At 39.4% G+C, this 22,919-nt stretch overlaps 1 protein-coding gene across 1 annotated transcript in view; it reads left to right on the plus strand.

Annotated features, from left to right (window-relative positions):
* IP6K1 (inositol hexakisphosphate kinase 1) overlaps positions 1–22,919 on the plus strand; it is a 79,744-nt gene that overhangs the window by 1,279 nt on the left and 55,546 nt on the right. Inside the window, exon 2 of the mRNA XM_072650862.1 lies at positions 789–868. The gene's annotated coding sequence lies outside the window, so the exon portion shown is untranslated. The remainder of the gene's footprint in view (positions 1–788; positions 869–22,919) is intronic.

Consider the following 22,919-nt stretch of genomic DNA (forward strand, 5'->3'; position numbering starts at 1 on the left):
CCTCCTTGGGCCGGGCCCCTTTGGGCCGAGCCCCCTTGGGCAGAGCCCCCTTGGGCCGGGGCCCCCTTGGGCAGAGCCTCCTTGGGCAGAGCCTCCTTGGGCAGAGCCTCCTTGGGCCGGGCCCCTTTGGGCAGAGCCCCCTTGGGCAGAGCCCCCTTGGGCCGGGGCCCCCTTGGGCAGAGCCTCCTTGGGCCGGGCCCCTTTGGGCCGAGCCCCCTTGGGCAGGGGCCCCCTTGGGCCGGGGCCCCCTTGGGCAGAGCCTCCTTGGGCCGGGCCCCTTTGGGCAGAGCCCCCTTGGGCAGAGCCCCCTTGGGCAGAGCCCCCTTGGGCCGGGGCCCCCTTGGGCAGAGCCCCCTTGGGCAGGGCCCCCTTGGGCCGGGCCCCCCTTGGGCAGAGCCTCCTTGGGCCGGGCCCCTTTGGGCAGAGCCCCCTTGGGCTGGGCCCCCTTGGGCAGGGCCTCCACTTCCCAGCCTGGCCTGCTGTCCCCCACACTGTCCAGGGTGGGTCTGGGGGCTCAGTCTGGGTCAGAGCTTCCCCTCACTCCTCCTAGGCAGAAGGAGCCATGTGAGCGCCCAGTAATCCAGGGCAGGGTGTGCGGTGCATTAGGATGTGCTGGCTCCCTGGGAAGCTGGCCTCTGAGTCCTGCAGCACAGGCAGATCCAGCCTGGCGCTGTCAGGATGCTCGTCTGTGCCCAAGCAGAATGGGAGAGAGCTTCCTTTCTGCACGTCCCTGCTTCTTGGAGTGAAAAACGTTGACTCGAGGTTAACCAATTCTTTCTTTATTCCAGGGTGCTTTGTGCTGTATGCCCTTCTGCTGCCTCCTGGCATCTACCTACCCAAAGAGACACACAGTCCAAACACTTTGGAGGTACTTATTGTGTTTCTCTGATTAGACAGCTTGTTTTAGGTATTCAGATCACCCTTCACTGGAGCACTCAGGAACATGCGAGGGCCTTCTTGTTATTGTTTGCCTTGGAGAATGTTGATTTGAACGGTTAGATTACTTTGGCCTCCCACCCTGCCAGCATCATCAGTTGGAAGCTCTAGTATTGGTATCTAATGTTCCATCAGGTTCAGGAAATAGAGCTGGACGTGCATGGCAAGGTTACCCTGAATCCCATTTTACCATAAATCCAAGTTCACACGGTGCTAAAATGGAGTGTACACAGAAGCCAGGGAAAGGAGTCATTTATTAATTAGCCTGTATCTTGGTTTGTGAACTTGAAGGGTTAGAAAATAGGATCCATGGAGCAGATTCAGCTACAATTATGTTATGTAAGAATTACCTTCTCCTTCACCTTCATCCCCAAATTTCATTGCAAAGAAAGCTGTTTTCCCTTGGCCCCTTAATTCAGCCTTGTAGTTAAATACACTTGTTAATGATACAAGTTGAAATGCTTCCTGAGTATTTGGAAGTCTTTGTCATAACGGAACAGAACATGGGAAGGGGTTTCCTTTATAGTTACCCTGCAGGTGAGGCTTGTTTCTACGATTAAGAATATCAGTTCACCCCCAACTTTCCCCTTCCTTTCCCTTAAATGACACTTAGAACTTTGAGTTCCAAGTTCATGAAATCTGAAGTATTGGTATAATCTCTTTTGAGTTATGGTCAGACTTAGTTATAGGAAACCTAAGAAAGTGAATCTATGCCCTGGATTACATCTGTGGCAAAATCTTGGCACGTTAGAATAGTAAGTAGTTCACTGTAGAAGACAGAAAGCCATTTGTTCCCAGGAGATGTTTTTCAGAAGTTCTTGGACTTTTTATTTTTTTGGTGGGGCTAGGAATGAGAGAGGGGAGTGCCAAAATAAAAGGGAGACATATTCCAGCTGTCTTCTTTCTTTTAATGAATGAAGGAGGCATTTTTTAAGTGCTTACTATGTGAAAAGCATTGTTCTAAGTGCTAGGGATACAAGTGGAAAGCGATGGTTCCTGTTTCAAGGAGCTCATCTTCTGATGAGGGAGACAACATGCAAACAACTGCACAAAAAAATGTAAGCTACCTTAGAGATCATTAACAGAGGGAAGGCTCTCATGTTGAGGGCAATCAGGAAAGGCTGCTTGGAGAAGGTGAGGTTTTATCTAGGACTTGAAAGAAACCAGGAGGCAGAGATGAGAAGGGAAAGGATTCCAGACCTAGAGCAAAAAGAAAGTGCACCGAATAGGAAGATGTGCGATCTTGTCCAAGGAAACTTGAGGAAGCCAGTATCACTATATTACAGAATATGGGGGACAGGTGGTGGGGTGGCAAAGGGGGAGAGAAAGGTATTGGAAGACTGGAAAAGTGGGAGAGGCCAGCTTATGAATAACTTGTAATGACAAATAGGATTTTATATTTAATCTTGGAGGTGATAGGGAACCACTGGGGGGAGGGGAGGTGTAGATTTGGGATATGGTCCGAATTGAGCTTTAGGAAGACCAGTTTGACAGCTGAAGAAGAACGAACTGCATCTCGGGAGAGATTTGAGGCAGGCAGACCCACCAGCAGGCTGTTATAGTGGTCAAGGTACAAGGTGATGAGGGCCTGCAGCAGGGCGGTGGCAGTGTCAGAGGAATGAAGAAAGCATGTTTCAGAGATGAAATCGATGGGCCACAAGAAGTGAGAAAGAGTAAGGAGTTGAGAATGACAAGTGGGCTGTGAGCCTGGGTGACTGGTGGTTCCCTCACAGTAATAAGGGAGTTAGGAAATTGGAGAGGGAATGTTGGGGGGAAAATAACTCACTTTTGGACCTATTAAGTTTAAGATGTCTATAGGGCATCCAGTTAGAGATGTCCAACAGGTAGTTGGAGATGCCATTCTGGAGGTTAGGAGAGAAGTTAGAGCTGTCTAAGTAGCATTGAGAATCATCTGCATAGAGATGAAAATTTAATGTGTGGAAACTGATGAGAACACCCAGTAAAACTGTGTGGAAGGACAGGGGCAGAGGGCTCAGAAAAGAGCCCTGTGGGATCCCTGGCATTATCAGGCTTGATCTAGACAAAGATCCAGCAAGGGAAACTGAGAAACTGAGTGGTCGGACAGGTAGGAAGAGAGCCAGGAGAGGGCAGTGACATGGTGTCAAGGGGAAGTGAGTTAGCTTGTAAAGAATAGGAAAGGCAGTCATTAGTTAATTGTCTAATTACAATTTCTTTGAAATATCTCCTAAGGGAAAAAGCCATTAAAAGTGGAGACACTTTAGCAGTTTTTAACAGTAGTAATAAAGTCAATTAGAATAACTAGGATTAAAAAAACATCCTATCTGTGATTTTCCTTTGTATTTCCATTCAGTTTGCTTCCTGTTCCTTGTTCATGTAATCCTCCTGTCAGCGTGAGCAGGAGACAGGAACTTGCTGGATTGAAAAGTGAAATATGTAGCTTTTAATATATGCATCTACAGGGACAGTTGGGTAATTGGTAGAGAACTCTTTGGGCTCAAAGACTTGTTAGCCAGGTAAGCTGTAAAGACTATAAATGTGAGGAAGGATATTAACCAAATTGGAAAGAGATTCTCTCACCTACCTCTTAATACCATTTACATATTTACAGGCACAGTAAAAGGTGGTTTTTCCAGTATATTGTCAATTAGAAATGTCTACTAGCCAACACTTCCAGGCTTTGCTACTATATTGATGGTTTCTGTCTATAGACAGACCTATAGAAAGCAGCATGGTGTAGTGAAAAGAGCACAGAATTTGGACCTGGGTTAGAATCCTGGCTCTGTTACTCATTACCTATGTGATTTGGGGCAAGTAATTTATTCTCTCTGGGCCTCATTTTCCTCATTGGTAAAATGAGGCATTTGTGCTAGATTATAATCTCTGCTTAAATTGCATGACTTTAGGGATTATGAGATCCTAAAATGCTTTTTGTTCACTTGTTTCAGTCATGTCTGACTCTTTGTGGCTCCATTTAGGTTTTCTTGACAACGATGAGTGGTTTGCCATTTCCTTCTTCAGCTCATTTTTACAGATGAGGAAACTGGGACAAACAGGGTGAAGTGCCTCGTCCAGGGTCTCTAATAAGTGAGCTAGTCTGGGGCCAGATGTGAATTCAGGCAGCTGAAGTGTTCTGATTCTAGGCCCTGCACTCTTACCTACTGCACCATCTAGCCGCCCCAAAATGCCTTTAGAATCCTCAAAAAACGGTTATGTTTGATTTTACTATTAAATGTATTTTTTGCCCCTAAAATTATTAAAAATAATCTGCAAACCGGGGAGGCGTGAGTGTATTGTTACCAGAATGTTGCATTTGCCCACTCATGCCATCCAATAGCATATTGATTCCCTTAGGAGAGGTGATGCACCATAATGGATAAAGGTCCAGTCTTGAAGCCAACGTCTGGCTTCAAGTATTATCTCAGATCTTACTGACTGTTGTACAAATCTGGGCAAGTCCCTTTGCTTCTCAGTGCTTCAAGGCAATTCTTTTAAGGTTAAAGTTGCAAAGAAGGTGCTGACCTGTGTTGGTGTAGAGCTGATTTCCTCACTTGGAGTTCACTATCTGTCCTCCTTTAATTAGTATAGCACTTGAGCTTTTCAAAGTGCTTTTGCATACACCCTTTCCAAAAACCTGTGAAATAAAAACAGGGCACTTATTTTTGAAATTAAACACTTAACCGTTAACAGTGACAAATTAACATGTAAACTGTAGAATAAAATCTTACATTAATTCCTTAGTATTTAACAAAACAGAATCAAATGAATACAAATAAAAAATGTTTATGTCTTTGTCAGTTTAGTATGAAGTTCTATTTTCGACATTTTCATAGCTATACGTATATGTCAGTGTTTTTATTATGTTTCTGTTGATTTCATTTTATATTACTTAGTTACTTATTTCCTTGTTTGCTTCATGTTTGTTTATTTTTATGGTACCATAATGTCCTATTACATTAATACAATGTAATGAATATTTTATTCAGCTGTTTTCTAGTCACTTGATATATAGGCTATTTATAATTTATTGCTGTTACAAATAAAACAGCTGTAAATATTTTTGTGTTAATAGCTTTTTTTCCCTCCTTTTAAATACTTTTAGAATAAAATTCTAGTAGAATTACTGAGGTAAAAGAAATGATGAGTTTTGTGATTCTTCTGAATTGCTGTTTTTCTCCAAAATACTTGCACGACCCTTACAGTTTTAGCAGCAGTGTACCAGAGTACCTGCTTCCCTGTAATGAAGCAGGTTTTTTTATATAATTTTGATGACAAGGAAATCAAGGCCTGAGACAGAAGTAAAGCAGAGGTCACACTAAGTGAGTGGTAAGGTTGAAGCTAGAACCCAAATCTCCTTCCTCCCACTTACATGCTCTTTGCTTTACTGGTAACACCTGGCAATACTGTGAATTACGGCATGGTACTTTGCACACAGTAGGCACTTAATAACTGCTTCTTGACTTTAAATATAGTACTGTAAAGTTTTCAGTATATTATACCTACCTCATCTCATTTGATCCTCCCAGCAACCCTGAGAGGTGGATGCTTACAGGTATTATTAGCTCTGTTTTACAGGTGAGGAAACCAAGACTCAGAGAGAGAGATTTGAACCCAGGTTTTACACACACCTAGCCAGCATTCTATCCATTCTGAAGAGCTGCCTGTTAGTTCCTGTGAAAGAGAACTTCCCTTGCTTTAGACCTTTCAGGCCTGGTGTGGTCAGTCTGCAGGAGCTGCTGCCTCATTCTTTCATCCCTCATCTCTTAAATTGGGAGTAGTTTCTCCCTTGGATTTTGTTCCTGTTTTACTTGTATTGTTGTTCTCTATGCTTAGGAAGAAGAGGAAACAAACAGTCTGTTTGCAGAGCATTTTATGTCTAAAGACATTACTTAGAGAAGAATAAGGTTATCTTATTCATTGCATAAATATACATTAATTACCTAGCAAATCACAACTAGATAGGAGCAAAGCTTTTTGGAGAAATAGGATTCTATTTTCTCAGTTATTTTGGGGGGTAATGGGTTTCTTATTTGAGGTATTTTCCTTAGTCCTTTGGTTGTAAATAGTATTAAAGATGCTGAGGACTGCACCTCTGCCCGCTGTCTTTGTATTTGTCTTTGCATCCTGGCAGAACCTGGCCCTTGAATTGCTCCAGGAGTTTGGGTTCTTAATTAATGGGAATTATCTTATTACTGTGTGAAACCGCGTCCTTGACAGTGAACTACGTTATTGACAGGACACCATCATAGCCATAGCTGAATGTGGACTGACTAGTCCATTCTAAATCTAGACAAATGTATGTCTTCCACTGAACTAGAGGTGGGTTTTCCTCCCCCTAGGAAGCTGTTCGTGATTTAGTAGCATATGGTATTGGGGCTGGGATTTGTGGTGTGAGGCCTTTTATTCAGAGAATCTCCTTTATGAGAAAGTGGTAAGGGTTCAGGGCCTACAACTTAGGACTGACCCACTGAGCCCACTTGGCCAACTCTTGTGTATATTTTGGTCTTACATTGTTTCATATTTTAGATAAGAATTACTTACTTCCCACTGTCCAGAGATGATGAGTTGCTCAAAATAAAGTTTTGAGCTACTTTGGAAACATTTTTAAAATAAAGTTTTTAGTATTAATTCTTAGTGAATTCTGTGATGTTAAACAGCCTTTGGACCCATGACCTTGACCAGGTCAGCCTCTTTGAATCTCAAGAGACTAAAACTTTAAATGAGGGGATTGGACTACATTAGGTTTAGATCCCTAAGGGCTTCTCTAACTCAGACATTCTAGGATTCTGTCTGTGTCTGATAGAGGACAAGTGGTTTAGCTTGACATTCAAGTGCCTCCACCTTCTTCATCGACCTTACCTACCTCCTGACCTCGAGACCCTTAAAACCCACTCTTCCCCAGCACAAGTTCTCAGGCTGCAGTCAGATGCTTTCCATTTGCACATTTGATTGCTTATTTTTGTTCGTTTAAACTGTGGCCTTCAAGAGGTGGTATTACATAGAGTGCATGATCTGACCTAGGAAAGACTTGGGTTTGGATCCTGCCTTGCATGCCTACTACTCTGTGACCCTGGAGAAGTCATTTAACTTCTTTGGGACTTAGTCTCCCCTCCCCCCCATGTATGTGAACCAGATGAGATCATGTGTGTCAAGTGCTTTGCAAGCCTTAAAGTGCTATTATATTATGTGCTAGTATTATATTAGTGTCTAGCTTCACTGTCAAGCACTTGAAGCTTCTTGATGGCAGTATCAGTTGTATCACCTAGCAGATATGTCCCTTTCATTCCTATTTGCTATTTCATATGTATGCCCTTTCTCCCTAACTAAATAGGAAGGCCCCAGAGTGGTAACGGGTGCTTTGTACTAGGGCAGTGGCAGCGTATGTGAAGAGGAGTACAGGACTGAATTACTCATTAGATCTGAGTAACGTGGGAGAAGGAAGAATCAAGGATGACTTGTTTGTTTTTGTTTTTTGATCCTGGGTGACTGGGAATATAGTGGTACTTAAAACAGAAATAGAGAAGTTGATAAGGGTAGGATTATTTTGTACATGATGAATTTAAAGTGGAGGCTCTCCATCCAGGTGGAAGTAACCAGCAGATAGTTGGAGATACCAGACTATATATATAGTTCAGAAACCATAGCAATGCATGAGATTGACAAAGGAGAAAATCAAAGATACCCTTATGGGGTAGAGGTTAGGTCCTAACCTAATGCGGCCTTTTCACTGAGTCCAAGTATTATAGAATAAATCCTTTTATTATGGGGATTGGTTCTGTGAAGTTTGGATTTAGTCACAAGGCTACACCTGAGGACATAGAGGGCCACATGTGGCCTGGAGGCTGCAGGTTCCCCACCACTGGATTAGGAGGATATCAGTGAACCAGCAAAGAAGACAAGGAGTGAGCAAGAGGTATCCTTGAAAAGTTCAACTAAAATGAACTGGGATAGGATGTATCAAATAATTTTGAGAATTTAAAGGGAAATTTCAGAAGAAATCTATCTAGTTCAAAACTGGCATGAAGTGAATTCCCACTTACCCATCAAATGGTCGTTTAACCTGTACATGAAGACCTCCAAGGTGGGGGAATCCAAGTGTTCTCCATGGTCTAGACAAGGAAATTGAAGCATCAGAATCTTCATTGTTGGTGAAGTTGTAAACTAGAATGGCCCAACCATTCCAGAAAACAATTTGGAATAGTTGGATTAAAGGAATGTAAAAAGGAACTGTATCACTAAACACTTGGAATCCAGAAGGCTGAGCCTCATGAATGCAAATCTGGCCCCAGACACTTGCTGGCAGGCTGACCCCGAGCAAGTCAGTCAGTTCTATTTGCCTCAGTTCCTTGTCTGTAAAATGATTTGGAGAAAGAAATGGCAAACACTCCAAGTATCTTTGCCAAGAAAAACCCAGAATGGGGGTCGCAGAGTCAGAGTCAGAGGCTACTGAGCAGCAACAAATTCTGATGTAAATGGGACTTTCTTCTCAGTGACCTTGGGGCTAAGCCTTGAAGTAGAGCCTCTTATTTGCATAATTTCAAATTACTTTCCAGAATGGTTTTACGGCAGCAGTGCCTTATTGTACCTGTTTTCCTACAGCCCCTCCATCGTTGATTATTCCCTACTTTTTTTTTGGATGTGGGGAGGTGGTGGTAATGCTGTTTGGTGACTCCTGACTTTTTTTGAAAAAGTATTTGCAATTGGATTGTGAATAGGGACTTTATCTTGTTCTCTTTGTGTTCCATCCAAGTACCTTTCATGTAATCATAATAAGTATTCAACCAACATTTGTTGTGATAAAAAGAAAAAAGTGACATATGGGCTTAAGACTTCAGTGTATTTTATAATCCATTGTCCTCTTTCTGAGCCATATTTTCCAACATTGTTTCATTGTGCCTCCTCTATGCTTTCCTCTGCATTAAAGACACCAAGTAGTAAGGTATACATTAATTTAATTTGGATGGTCTTACCTACTTCTTTGTAGAATTTCTCTACGTCCTTGTGTTCTACAGTAGATGTTGCTACATAAATTGCAATGATCTTCCTAGGATTCTTTTGATCAGTGTTCATTGAGAGCACTGCAATATGAAGTGCCCAAATGTGTCATGAAATGTTTCTTGTTGCCTTTAGATACATGATAAAAACCAATTAAACTACTTTTTTTTTGCCTCATGGAGAAGGATCTGTGAATTCTTTTATTTAGTTTCAACTTTCTGTCTTGTGGTTTCATTTTTACTGAGAATGACAAGATTGATATGATTCAATTCCGTTCTCACAGTAGTATGTCTCCTCATTGGTAACTAGACAAGGATCTCACATTTAAAGTACTAGTCCCTAGGTTTACAGAAGGTGGAATGGGGCTATATAGAATCAAGTGCCATTTTGTGGTTTTTTTTGGTTTAATAGTTTTCCATGACCGAAGAGCTCATCCCCAGGTCGTCGGCTTATTGGTGATTGGGATTTCTGTATACAGCTAAGCTGATCCTCAGAAAGTGCAGAACAGCCTTTTAGCCTAAAGCTTATTCCATACCTTTGCAGTTTGGTAAAATCCTCTGGAACATGTCCTTCACTGACATGCCTCAGGGTATCCTCTTGCCTTACTTTATACATAGCTAGACTAGTCCTTGGAAGCAGACAGTCTCTTGGTGGGACTATACTCAGTCTTCCCTTTGTGTTTTTATACCATAATAGTTTCATGGTATCGTTTCTTTCCCATTTCCCCTACTACTCCCTACAACCCTCCATTATAACAAAGAAAAATGGTTAAGCATACTCAGTCTACATAAACGGTGACAGTCTGTCTACGTATAACTTTCTGGTTCTATAGTCTTCTATGTTTCTACCCTAGAAAAGAGAATAATATTTCATCTATTCTCCTGTTTGGGAATTAGACATTACAGGGTTTTTTTTTTAATATTTAAATATTTTCCAATTACATGTAAAGCATTTTTAGCATTAATTTTTAAAAATTTTAAGTTTAAAATTATCTCCGTCCCTGACACCTCTTCCCCCTCCTTGAGAAGGCAAGCAATTCGATATCAGTTGTACATAAGAAATAATGCAAAACTTATTTACATATTAGCCATGTTGCAAAAGGAAACATAGACAAACCTGAAGGAAAAATAAAAAAGTATGCTCCAATTCTATATTCAGAGTTCGTTTAGTTCTCTGGAGGTGGATAGTATTTCTCATTATAGGTCCTTGGGGAAATTGGCTGAATCATTGTCTCGATCATAATAGCACAATTAGTCATTCTTAAAAATATTGCTATTACTGTGTACAATGTTCTCCTGGTTCTGCTGACTTTACTTTGCATGAATTCATATAAAAGTCTTCCCAGGTTTATCTGAAACTATCCTGCTTGTCATTTTTTATAGCACAATAGTATTCCATCATAATCCTATACCAGAACTTGCTTTGTCACTACTACCCCCCACAAGCTGCTGCAAATGTTTTTGTACCGATAGGCCTTTTCCCCTTTTCTCTGATCTCTTTGGGATATAGACTTAGTGGGGATATTGCTGGATGAAAGGGTATGTACAGTTTTATAGCCCTGTAGGCATAGTTTCAAATTGTTCTTCAGAATGGTTGAACCAGTTCACAACTCCACCAACAAACCATTAGTATCACAGTTTTTCCACTCCCCTCCAGCATTGTGATTTTCCTTTTCTGTCATGTTAGTCAATCTGATAAGTATGAAGTGGTGTCTCAGAGTTGTTTTGATTTGCATTTCTCTAATCAGTAGTGATTTTGAGTATTTTTTCATATGACTATAGATAGCTTTGATTATTTCATCTGAAAACTGCCTGTTCATGTTACATATCTTTTGACCCATATGTCAGGGAATGAATTTTATTTTTCTAAACTTGACTTAATTCCCTATATATTTGAGAAATGAGGCCTTTATCAAAGAAATTTGCTGTAAAATTTTCCCCCAGTTTTTCTGTTTTCCTTCTAATTTTGGCTACGTTGGTCTTCAGCTAGGTGGCACAGTGGATAGAGCGTTGGGCCTGGGGTCAGGAAGACCTGAATTCAAATCCGATTTCAGGCACTTCCTGGCTGTGTGACCCTGGGCAAGTCACTTAACTTCTCATTGCCTGACAGAATGGAAGAAGAAAATGGCAAACCACTCCAGTATCTTTCTCGAGGAAATCCCCAGTGAGGTCATGGAGGGACACAACTGAAATGACATAACAAAATCAAAATTACCCGTTTTACTCCTCATGATCCTCTCTGTCTCTTGTTTGGTCACCCTTCTCTCATCTGTAGATCTGACAGGTACAATTTTCCGGCAAATTTCCCCTAAATTTACTTATAATAACGCTCTGTGTAAATTGTTTGTCCGTTTTGACCTTGTCTTGACGTATGGTATGAGATACTGGTTCATGTCTAGTGTCTTCTAAACTGCTTTCCAGTTTTTCCTAGAAGTTTTTGTCAGATGGTGAGTTTTTGCCCCAAAAACTTGAGTCTTTGAGTTTATCAGATGTTAGATTACTGTGACCGTTTACTGCTGCGTGCTGTGTACCTGATCCACCGCTCTGTTTCCTAGCACTGGATTGTTTTACTCGGCACTTTCCTTCACATATTTTTATGGATCCCCTTGAGATTCTTGACCTTCTGTTCTTCCAGGTATATTTTGTCATTTTTTCTAGCTCTATAAGATAATTCCTTGGTCGTTTGGTTGGCATAGCGCTGACTAGGTGACTTAACTTAGGTAGAATTGTCTATGAGTAATGAATGTTTCTCCAGTTGTTTAGGTCTGCCTTTATTTGTGTGCAAAGTGTTTTGTAATTATGTTCATAATAATCCCTGGGTTTGTCTTGGGACATTATTACATTTAATGAGACATTGGTTCCCTTTTAGTATTGGGCAAAGGGTATGAATGGTTTAGCGAATTTCATTAAATGATTTAGAATGATTTTCCAGAATAGTTGGATGAATTCAAAATATCGTTAAGAGTGAGCCTGTTTCTCTGTAACCCATTAATTTTTCAGTTGGCAGCAGGCATTTATTAAGCACTTACTTTGTGCTTTTGCCAGGTGTTAACAGTTTTGGTCTTTTATCATCTTTGTCGTTTTGAGGGGTGTGAGATAAAACCTAAATTGATTTGTGTTTCTCTCATCAAGGATTCAAATCATTGTTTTTATAGGGTTGTTGATAGTTTGCAATTCTCTTAGGAGTTGTTCATATTCCTTTATTGGGGAAGGCCTCTTGGTCACATGTACCTTCAACTTCCTAATTCCAAGATATTTGGAGATACACGTGTACCATATACTAATCTATTGATAAGTCAGCAAGTTTAAAGTGCCTGCTCTGTTTTGGGTTCCATTTTCAGTTCTGGGGCTTTATGGATAAGGAATGGAAACAATCCCTACTTACAAGGAGCTTGCATTCTAACGAGGGAAAGAAGAAATGCAAATACATACAGCATAAAGTGAATAAATAGGAACATTTGCACATTTGATTAAGGAAAGAGGACACTAACAACTGGGAGATCAGAAAGGGCTTCACCGGAGAAGGTGCTGCTTGAACGACATGTTGAAAACAAGGAGGGATTCAGTAAAGTGGATGGAAGGAAGGAGTGTATTCCAGGCAGTGCAAAGGCAAGGAGATGGGAGATGGGCATGGAATATTGTATAAGGGACAGACAAAAGCTATTTTGGCTGAATCTCATGGTATCAAAAGGGGGAAAAATGTCCAGTGAAGCTGCAAAAATAGATTGGGACCAGGTTCTGGAGGGCTTTAAAAGGTAGGCAGAGGAGACATTTTATCCTGGAGGTATACACGTATGTACATATATGCATTTTTATGTATATATTCATATATGTGTGTGTATGATGTGTTTCCCTGAGTATATTGAATAGCACACTTTTATCAGAGATGTTTTATGGAAAGGTAGGTTTTTTGTGCCTAATAGTTTCTCTTATTACAGATGAAATAATTTTTTTCATGTAAGAGTTTTTTAAATTTTATGCAATCAAAATTTCCTTTTTTACCTTTTGTGATCACTTATGTTCCTTTGGTTAAGAATTTGTCTCTAATCATTTTTTTTTTGTTTTTGTTCTATTTTTCCCTTTGTAATGATGTGACTTTTTATGCTGAGATCGAATTATTCATTTGGAGTTTATGGTATATGATTTAACACGCTGGTCTAAACCTAATCTGCACCAAGATGTTTCCTAGTTTCCCAGTAGTTTTCCATTAGTTTGTGGTCTTGGGTTAAAAACATTAAACTGTGTTCCTTTTCTTTTGAGTTTTTTTATCAAGTCTTTGCTACTTTTGTATTTGTTAGCCAGTACTAAATGTCTTTGATGATCATGCAGTTTGAGGCCTGGTAATGATGCTACATGCTTCCTAAGCCAAAACTCCCTTCCCCGACTGCCTCCTCCCTGCTCCGTCCTCCTCGTCTGCTTTCCCAGCCGGCCAGAGGGTACGAGACAGACACGAGACAGGAGAACCCCCAGGCCAGAGAGCTGAGGTAGGAGATTTACAGCCTGCCAGGAGCTTCTCTTTATTTCCTTGTGCCTTGTAGTTGCACTCTCTGTGCCTACATCTCTGAGAGCTGGAGGGACAATGGAGGTTATGTTTGTGATCGTGTTACATTGCCGGCACAGCTTGGCCTTAGTTTTTGAAACTGTTTCTTTCTGGACTTCGTTATATTTGATAGGACAAACATAAGCTCCACCACATAGTCTCTTCTCAGTGACAATTTTTGAGGCAGTTTTAATTAAATTTTATAATTCATGTAACCAGTGTGTTTAGATATTTGCGATTTTTTCCTTATAGTATGCCTAAAAACCTTTTCTTTGATTACATCTCGAGAAATCTTTCTCATTGTTCTCTGTTGACCATGAATGATGATGCTGAATATCATAACTTTTCACAATATCAAGTAACTCATTTTAAAGAGTGCTTTCATTTTGTGATGAGTAACTTTTCAAATACCTTCCCTTCCTTTAAATATGTAGGGTGTAATGTTAGGTTAATACAGCATTTTTTTTTTTTTTTTTTTTGGAGATCAGAATCTTTTTTTTTTCAACAGTAGGAAAGGCTTTGAAGTCATCTATCCCAAACCTTTCCTTTTACACATGAGGAAACTGAGGCTTAGAAAGGATATTATTTGCCCAAGGTCAGGCAATAAGTTACTGGCAGAATCTGGATTAGAATTCTGCTCTTCCCTTTCAGTGCTTGTTTTTACTCATTCTGTGCTTCTTCCCTGCTGGGCTGGACTAACTTAAATGTACTTTTTTACTCAATCATTGGATGTAAAGAATATACCTCCTGGCCTTGGGAAATTCTGAAGACTCATCAGAGTTTTAATACACTCAACATCTCTGGAAGTTTTAATTGGCTTTTTGAATCAAAAGTGATTTGCAAAGCTATAAGACAAGTTTTACAATATAGCTCCACAAGGCAGGAAAAGAAGGAAATAGAACCATTTATAATTTCATTGGTTACACTTTAATTGAGGCTACCCTGCTCTGGTCACGTCACTTCTCAGTGTCCAAGGTAACTCTCTAAGACTGCAAGCTTCTGAAAATATGCTGATCTGTTCCTCACTGTCAACTTCCCTATCCCCATGACATTATTTGTTATTATCAGATAAAGGATAAGCATGACTTTTCTGCTTTGTCCCTTATCAAAAGCTAGAGGAAGAAACTGCCAGAGAAGGGAAGGATCTTACCCTTATTAAGTGAAAACAGTTACCAATGAAAATTTGGAACTCTATGCAACAGAATATAATTTCCAGTTAATATTTTAAGTATAGTGCTGAGTTTGTACTTTAGCCTGAAACTACATTGTAGCCAGTGGGTCTATGTAACCAGTATTTTAAAAATAACTCAGCAATTTGAAAAGAAAACATTTGGATCACACATGTAAATTTCATGGGTCCAGAAAAGTTTCCAATGAGGATGAGCATCATTTCTGAAACTTTCAGTCTTTAGAGAGAGTTACTTTGGACACTGAGTAGTGACTGGACTTCTGAATGACTTGCCCATCTTCTAGGTGGCCGTGTAGGTCTTCCCCTGACTCCAGTACTAGCCTGCTGTTTGTTTATTCTTCGCTGCCTTGATTGTTTCCAAAATTTGACATTTTCAGATTTGGTGTTTTTTTTTTAACAGCAATTTTTGGTATCATTTGTCATTTTTGTGCTCTATGTTTCTCGTTGCTTAAAAGTTTCATTGTAGCATGTTTCCTTTTCATATGCTTAAACTGATCAAGTTTTTCTTTCTCTGCTCATGGCACATCTAAATAGATGTATTTGTTCTGTGTTTCAGATTATGCATTTAGTAATGGATAACTTTTTCTTCGCATGAGCTTGACTCCGTTTTATAAATTTTAAATGTCCTTGAGGTGTACGATGAAACTTATAATTGATTTGAGAAGTGTATAGCCACTGTTTAGCCAGGGACAATAGCAAATTAGTGGAGAACCTCAGGCAAACAATTATTAATGTGAATTTATGACCAAAGTAAAGAAGTTTCTGTGGCTAAGGGGCCAAACAGGTTTGGGGAGGTCAGATATCACATTGCATGGACACAAGTCACTTCCTCCTCTGTAAAATGGGAATAACGCTGTTTGTAATACCTAACTTACAAGGTTATTGACTAAATGAGGATGTTTTAAAAATATTTTATAGACATTAAGGTACTTGGGAATTTTCCCCTAAATTGTACATAAAAATACATTCAATTAATGAGGCCTTTTTACTTTAACATATCGCAGTGCCAATATACTACTTGGGCCATCCATCTTTGTATTTCATTCTTGCCACATGAAATGTACACTCTTCTCCAGTTATACACATCCTCCATGTTGTCCCTTATGCTATTTCTCTGACGCAAGTAGTCAGGGGTGCTAGTAGTTGACAATAACATTAGGATGTAATGATATTATATCTGTTCTTGTTTGATATAAGCAGACTGCTTCCTTGTACACGAGCAGGTCTAGTAGATATGGGAAGGCAGGAAAACTAAAAGAGCTGTGTCATTGAAATCAGAGGACGAAAGAGTATTCAGGGGGAGTTGTGGTCAGCAGTGTCAGAAACTGCAGGGAGATGTAGGATGAGACCTGAGAAAAGACATTTAGGAAGACTACAACAGAATATTGTCAAGTATGGTCACCGTGTCAAAGAGTTCTGCTTACTTGTTTTTCTTTGTCCAAATTTTCATTGGTAATTACTCTCTCACTTTCTTAATAGACCCTTCCCCTCTCTGGCAGGTTCCCTCTCTTTAGAATGTGAAGGTGGGATCAGTTAGTCTCCAGGAAAGTGACTTGTCTACAACTCATAGTGATTCAAAGCTGAGAACCAAGCAGAAAAGTCACGCTTATCATGGGAGGATGGTTAAAATAACTGTGACATCAGTTAAAATATATTTTTAAAAATCAGTAATTTTAGCATTTAAGATTGGTCATAACTTTGGAAAGGTCAATTTCATTCTGCTGATGGGGTTGGAAGCCAGATCGAAAGGTGAATGGGAGGTGAGAAAATGGAGATAATGTGAGTGTAGGTGACCCGGAGAAGGGCCTGTCTGTTCGCAGCAGGGAAAGAGTTCATTAGATAAGAAGCTGAAGATGAAATGATGGGAGATGATCCGGATGATCAGTGAGATGAGTGAGCTTTCAGAGGACATAGGGAGGAAATGGGATTAAAACACAAATTTAAGGTTTGAATTTGCCATAGAGAAGGGGTATTTCCTGGATACTGAAGCAAAACTGGAGAGAATTGAGGATTATGTAGAGTGGTTTTGATGTGAGTAGTAAAGTAGAAGAAACTTTTTCCTATGGTGAGATAGCCTTTATTTTCCTCAGTAAAATAGGAAGTAAGACTCTGCTGAAAGGAAAAGAGGAGTTGAAGGTAGATGATGTAGGGAACTTGAAAAGAGATTTAGAATTATAATAGATTTCAGTGATTGAAATGAACATTTCTGTATATAGAGAACAACAGAAGATTGCCTGTGAAATTCAATTTTTTGTGTATATTAACATAATGGAAATTAAAACTACTCTGATGATCGCCATATGGCACATTGACAGTTAATTAAAGAAGGAGGAATTCAATCCTGGACATGATGTGCTAGTTCACTGTAGAGCTGGGAATTGTTTCCCACCTTTAAAGAAAATCATATAGAAATGTACATGAGAAGTTAGAAAAATGTTCCTACATTTTGATCTCAAAGATCTTCTCAGTGGAGGTCTGCTCTGTCTCTTTATTCTCACCTTTATTGAGAAAACAAGAAAAACAAAATCTCCTATTACAAACATGAATAGACAAGCAAAACAAATTCCTGCATTAGCCGAATCCAAAGAAGCGTCATGTCACCATCTGCACTTTCTGATATGCACAATGTGATCTTTCCTACTTTCTACCGTAAGGACATTATGAACAGGAGAAAAAAACTATTTGTATTAAAAGAATTCCCAATATAGTAGCAAAACAGAAATAATGGTCCCAGTGATTGGGGAATGTTTGAGTAAGTTATGGTATGTAAATAAAATGGTCTGTTGTGCCGTGTGAAAATGTCTGTGAAGAAAGCTGTATTAAAGGAATAGTAACCCACTTGTATTCCCTTTATTACTATAATACATGTTGCTGGCAAGTCTTACGTGGGCTCAGGTTTTGCACTTGTAAAGTAGAATAATGCAAGTGAGAATACTGCCTACTGTCATTTGACCTTTAAGTTATGATAATGAGATTGTAAATGTGAATTATTTTGAATTCCATAGAAATAAAGTATATTGCAGGGGGTGGGATTAATTATGACTTTCCTTTGGATATCAAATGTCTTTTGAACAAAAAACTTCCTATGTTGTCTGAATCCTTGGTGTTAGGTAACTTATAAAGCAAAAGTGACTGTTCAGAATATTTTTCAAATTAATTTTGTGCCAAATGTAGTTATTTCCTAAATATGTTAACTACCTGAAATTTATTTTATGCCCTAAATATGCTAAATATCTGAAATTTGTTTTGTACCTTTGGCATCAGAAACATTATGGTTGTATGTTGAGTTATCAGACCTCTTATTTAGTTGATGGAAACCCTCATATTTCACCACAACTTTGTGGTTTAATGGACAGAGCTTGCATTGGGAATGAGAGACTTAGAACTGGGTTTCCGTGGGTGAGTTGCATTCATATTCTTTGGTTTTGTATGACATTCTGTTTTATAGAAGAGAAATAGAGCAAAATGTCACAAAAGTTGTATTCTTCATTGTTTTAAAAGTGAAACTTGTTCTGTCCACAGAGTTAGTTCATACATACTCTACTGTAAAACTGCACTGTAATGCTTCAGCTTATGAAAATGGCTCCAGCAGCATTCTACACTGTCAGAAACTTCCTTGTTAGATCTATAAATTATTCAAATAGAGGGAAGATACAGATTTAAAGTCTGTACTCCTGGTGAGCCAGGTATCGGTTGTTACCAAGTAATACTCCCACATGACTAGACTCTGGAGATCTAGATAATGGGACCCTTTTGCTGGCTGGGCCAAGGCCCTAACAAGACTCCTTGTTGAGAAAGCTGGTACTGTTATCTCCTTAGCTATTACTGCCATAGCAGTTTTTTGAGACCACCAGAATTTTTCTTAACCCTCTGCTATGTCCAGGTCAATTTTATAAAACGAAGGAACTTTTGGTCAGTGAAGCTTTGTTAATCGAGGAATCATTGTACATACTTTACAGAAGCTTGCTTTATGTGAAAACATCGTACTTCAAGGCCAGAAGCCAAATGGAGTTTGGAAACTCCACTCTGTTGGACTTGTCGGTGAGATGACACGTTAGCGTGGTTATCTGCACATACATGTGTGCCTATCCACAAATCACAGAGCATCACTCATGCACATGTTGAGTTCGGTGCTTAACTCCATCTTTTAGGTTCTTTTTCTACTTTTGTACAAGCAGTGGAGATCTGTTATGCCTTTGGTATTTGTCATCAAATATTCCTCGAACACCCATAGCGTAAGAAACCGATATGTTAGGGAAAATACCTTTAAAGTCAATCACTTAGATTTTTATTGAAGTTACTTTGTTCAGGTTTTTTTTAAATCACTTTTTAAATATCAGAGTAAAAGTGTTTTAAAAAGTTATCTATTTTTGTCTATATTTGCTTTCCTTTTTTTTTTTTTTTTTTTTTTTTTTACTGTGACCACATTTCTCCACTGGTAATGTGTTCCTAGTCTAGAAATGGGGCTTGGTGATATAATTCTGTACGAGTCGGTTTTTGGAACTGTCTTTTTGACATAAAAGTTCCTTGCATAGGAACCACCTTAAGAGTTATAGAAACATAGATCTTCATAAGGGAATGTGGCTTGAGAGTGTCTGTTCTATACTTGTGTTGTAACAACACTAATTAGAAAACAGATTCCTTTTGATTGGGAGTTCCTTTTCCTAATTTTTTTGATATAGATGTGTGTATACTATTGGATTGATGTTTTCTACCATTATACTATAGCTTGAAAAGGTGTAAGAGATCCTGCCACTTCTCCTAGGATACAGCCTAGCCTTTAGTTATCTTGTGATTCTCGATGAGCCTATTTAATTGGATTCCTATTTCTAGTACTATTAATAATTCTCCAATTTGGCCTATATCAGAAGCATCTAACTTGTGTCCACAAAGCTCCTAAGACAGATTACAGTATAAACAAGAAATAGTTAACAGAAATCAATAAAATACAATAAAACACAGATAATGTTAATTTGTGGGTTTCTAAGTCAACATGTGGCTTACGGGATCCATTTCTGTACATCTACAGTAGCTAGACTAATTTGAAAGTACAGAAAAATTCCAGCTTTCTCAAGACAAAACAAACATGGTTTGCTAACCAACTCGGAAATATTCTCTTGGACACCAAGGTTAGTTGAGTCAACAAGAAAGCATTGTATTAAACTCCCTACTATATGCTACACACTGTGGTGTTAGGGATACATCAAATGGCAAAAACAGTCCTGTTCTCGAGGAACTCACAATCTAATGGGGAGAGACAGTATGCAGACAACTATAAATAAACCAGATCTATACAGGATAAAGTGGAGATAATCCCAGAGGGGAAAGCATTAGTGTTAAGGGAGACTGGGAAAACCTTCCTGCGAAGGTGGGATTTGAGTTGAGACCTGGAGAACCAGGAAAGTGAGGAAGCAGAGATGAGTAAAGAGAATGCCAGCCATGGGGACAGCCAGTGAAATTACCCATAACTGGGAGATGGAAGGTTTTATATGAGGAACACACATCCAGAGATGCTAGATTGTAGAATGTAGGGGGGAGTTTAGGCATGAGAAGACTGGAAAGGTAAGAAGAACTCTGAAAGGCTAATGAAAGGATTTATATTTAATCCTGGAGGTAATAGGGAGTCATTGGAGTTTATAGAATGGGTGGGTAAAAGTGAAAAGGTCAAATTTTTACTTAAGGAAGATTAACTTCACAGCTGACTGGAGGATAGACTGAGCTCAAAAGAGAGACGAGGCAGAAAAAACCACCTAGCAGGCTATTGCAGTGGCCTAGGCATGAGGTGATAGCCTTCACAATAGTGATGGTGTTATCAGAGGAAAGGAGACATACGTGAGAGATGTCATAAAGGTAACCGATTGGATATGGGAAGTGAGAGTGAGCACTGAGTTGGGAGGCTGAATAGAAAGTACGTAAGTAGAAAAGGTAGAACACGGGCTGACTGATGGGGGAATGAGTTCAATTTTAGACGTGCTGAGTTTATGTCTATAAGACATCCGTTTGGAGAAGCCACACTGGAGGTCAAGAGAGAGGTTAAGTTTAGATGGCTCCGTGAATTATTTGCATTAAAGATGATAGCTAAACCATGGGGGCTCTGATGGAGGCACCCATGGTTAATCTGGATGGGTGACTTGGATAAAGAGCCAATGAAGAGGGAGATCACATGGGGAGGAGGAGAACCAAGAGAGAAGGGTGTCGAGAAAAACCTAGGGAGAAGAGATTGTTAAGGAGAAGAGGGTGTTCAGTAGTGTCAAAGACTGCCAAGAGGGCAGGAAGGGTGAGCACTAAAAAAGGGCCCCTAAACTCTTGCTAGGACTTACACTCAGCGATGTGGTAGGGATGTGTCTGGTTCAGAGCTATGAAATTCTGAACTTGGCCAAAAAGCTTAAAGAGATTAAAAAAAATGTAGATGCCAAGGAGAAACCATTTAGCCGCTATGTCCTAGCCCTTAATGTCAACATGTAGTAATGTTGTCTGGATGCTTTTCCTCTTCAAAACAAAAGCTCCTATTCTCTCCTAAAGGACTGGGTGACTTTCTTCACTACACTGAGCTGCCTTTGAGCCAAAATACATTCATAACAACAAAACTATCCTTTATTATTACCCCTTCCCCCATCCCCTGGGACTCCTCCGATCCCTATACCTTTATGGGAGATTCTGATAATTGAGTCATGGTGCTTGACTAAGAAGTGCTAGTTTTGACTAGTGATGTCTCTCCTTACTTTTTAAATTGTGGATTTCTAGTAATTTTAAAAGTTGTTTTTTATATGACTGAACAGATGGGAGTTGTAGTAATTCTCTACTTATGTCTGTCTCACTGGATGCTTTATAAGCATTTAGTATCAGAGGATTGTATAGCAACTGAAAAAAAAGAAGAGAAAAGGTCTCTTAGATTTGACATTTATAACATTGGTAATTCTGGAAACAGCAGTTGCAGTTGAATGGTAAGCCTAGAAGTCAGATTGCAGAGGATTTAGAAGAGTGAGATAAAGGGAAGTGGAGACTTCAGTTATAGATGGTCTTCTGAAGGAGGCAATCATGAAATGGAGGAAAGATACATGATCACCTGTCCGTGTGGGAGGTCATGTGATTTGGTTTTTTGGTGATGGGGGAGACAGGTGTGTTTACAGGCAGCAGGGAAGCCACCTATAGATAAGGAGCAACTGAAGCTTAGTGAGAGTGGGGTTGATAAAGAGTAAAGAGTAAGTCTGCTGGAGAAGACAGGATGGGATAGGACAACTTTCTCACTTTCCTCTTCCATGAATATTCCCATCTATGATAGTTATTATATTTTCACCTGGATAGAATAAAAGACACGAGATTACACCAGCATCTCTTTTGATCCAAGTTCATTGAGCTTTTACTCTGTCTCATGTGACAAGATGGCCTTTCTTCTTGCCAAGAAAGGAAGGAAATGAGTTTATTGGGTTTACCATGTGTAAGCATTTCATCTGCAAGTAGTATCTTAGCAAACTTGGGCTGAGTCTTTCATGATACTAGTGAACGGAAGAGCACCTTAATTAGTGAGCCTGCACATTTTGATTCAAGTACTTTCAAGAAATGATAAATTAAGAGTGAGTACTTAGCAGAATTCCTTTGAATTGGTAAAAGTCTTAAGTTGGACATGATTGAACAACAGCCAATCCTAAGTTCTTTTCATTTGGTATACTAGTGTAAGCTAGTAATGACAGTAAGATCCAGGTTAATTTGGTAGACTTTTAGATTGGTCCATTGGAGAAAGGAAAGCACATTGGACAGGAAACAAACGCATTAATACCTTGTTTGTCCTGCTTTTTTTTTGTTCCATTCTAAGGAAAAATATCTTCATCATATCATAAATGTTAGCTATGCAGAATATGCAGGGATGAGATGCAGATATATATTCACCAACAGATAATGTGAGGGGCAGAATTATGTAAACAGGGTTTATCAGAATTGCAAATCACAAATCACCATGTGAAGATAGGCTTACTATAGTAGCAAAAGAACTGCAAATGAAAATAAGTGAAATTTTATCACATCATGGAGATAGATAAACATGAAAAAATGATAGGAATAGTTCACGTTGAAAGGGTTATAGGAAGACTGGCATTTTTGTTGTGTTATTATGAAGTTGTGAAAGAGACCAACCATTCTGGATTTTAATTTGGAATCAGGCAAGAAAAGTCACATTTTCAGTAGGAGAAAATTTTTTAAAAATTATTTTATTTTTTTTCAGTGTTCTACAATCACTTCCATGTGTCTTGGATTTTTTTCCCCTCCCTCCCCCACCTTCCCTCCT

The sequence above is a fragment of the Notamacropus eugenii genome, chromosome 1, assembly GCF_028372415.1.
Source record: "Notamacropus eugenii isolate mMacEug1 chromosome 1, mMacEug1.pri_v2, whole genome shotgun sequence".
Taxonomy (NCBI): domain Eukaryota; kingdom Metazoa; phylum Chordata; class Mammalia; order Diprotodontia; family Macropodidae; genus Notamacropus; species Notamacropus eugenii.